This window comes from Dendrobium catenatum, unplaced genomic scaffold (genome assembly GCF_001605985.2).
Source record: "Dendrobium catenatum unplaced genomic scaffold, ASM160598v2 fragScaff_scaffold_853, whole genome shotgun sequence".
Lineage (NCBI taxonomy): Eukaryota > Viridiplantae > Streptophyta > Magnoliopsida > Asparagales > Orchidaceae > Dendrobium > Dendrobium catenatum.
The window spans coordinates 8,000,102-8,001,379 of record NW_021319315.1 but is presented as its reverse complement, the minus strand read 5'-3'; positions in this window follow the sequence as shown (position 1 = coordinate 8,001,379).

Here is a 1,278-nt window from a genome sequence, read left to right as displayed (position 1 = left end):
ATTGTACATGATGGGGAACTTGGAACTTGAAATTTTGTTTTTGAGATTCAGAAGAACTTAGAGGCTCTAAGAATTCTGGACCTCCACTCAAGCACCACCATTTAGCCTACCATCGATGTCGAACCATCGCCCAACCACACCATTTAAGATCACTTGATCGTAGCCATCAGACTAGTGATCGACCGTCACCATCGAAATGTCGTCGGACCATCGCCGTTAGAATGCCACCTGACCACTCAATAGCCTTCATCAAAATACCTCTCAATCAATGTCAATGGACCCCTACTTGACAAACATCATTTAAACGCAACCCAACCAACATCTTCAAAATACTCTCACCCAATTATGATTTTCTGACCACTGCTACTAAATAATGATCCTCCGACCACCGTTGCTCGACTACATTACTTTGCCTTATAGTTTTTTTTATCCATTATTAGATGGATACATTAATGCTCGCTAACTTTATGACCTATATCATCGCTAATAATGTCAACTTATGTTATTGTTTATAAGATCGATACATAACATCGACAACAACTCTAAATCCCCATATTAGTGGGATTTATGCTAGTGGTACAATCAAATAAACAAACAATAATGATCTCCTTAAGACAACTTTCATGTCTTAGGGCCTTCCAACTTAGACCATATGATATGTTATGTAAATTGTATGTTTAGCATATTGAATAAATACCTCCCACGAGAAAGGGCAATCAATTGCAATCAATAAAAAACACTATTAAAATCATTTTAATCAGACTAAGCCTCATATTTTTTTTATCTTTCTTGAAATTTTCACCTAAAAAACATTTACATCTTTTATAATTTTTATACTACTTTATTATCCACATTTGTACTAGATATTCATATAAATGCTAAGATAAAAAGCCCTTCATCTCCCCACTACTATGAGAGGCTTGAGTTTCCACCCATAACAAATCTTGGTCATTCATTTTTTTTTTAAAATTATCTTGTTCCTTCATTATATTATAAATCATTAATAAATTTAAAAAATAATACTTAAGTAATTTAATGCCCCTTAAATACACCTCATCAAATTTGATTTTAATTCTTTCTAAATGCTTGTGTTTTCCTCCGTTTCATTTAATTAATAACTGCATGACGTTTTAATTGTATTTAAGTAAGAACTCATTGTTGGAATGCCAAAGGTTTTAATTGCATTTATTCTCATTTTATTTGTACATTTAATTTTTTTAAAACTTATTTAATTAAATGCATGACGTTTTAAATTTTAATTGCATTTAAATAAGAGCT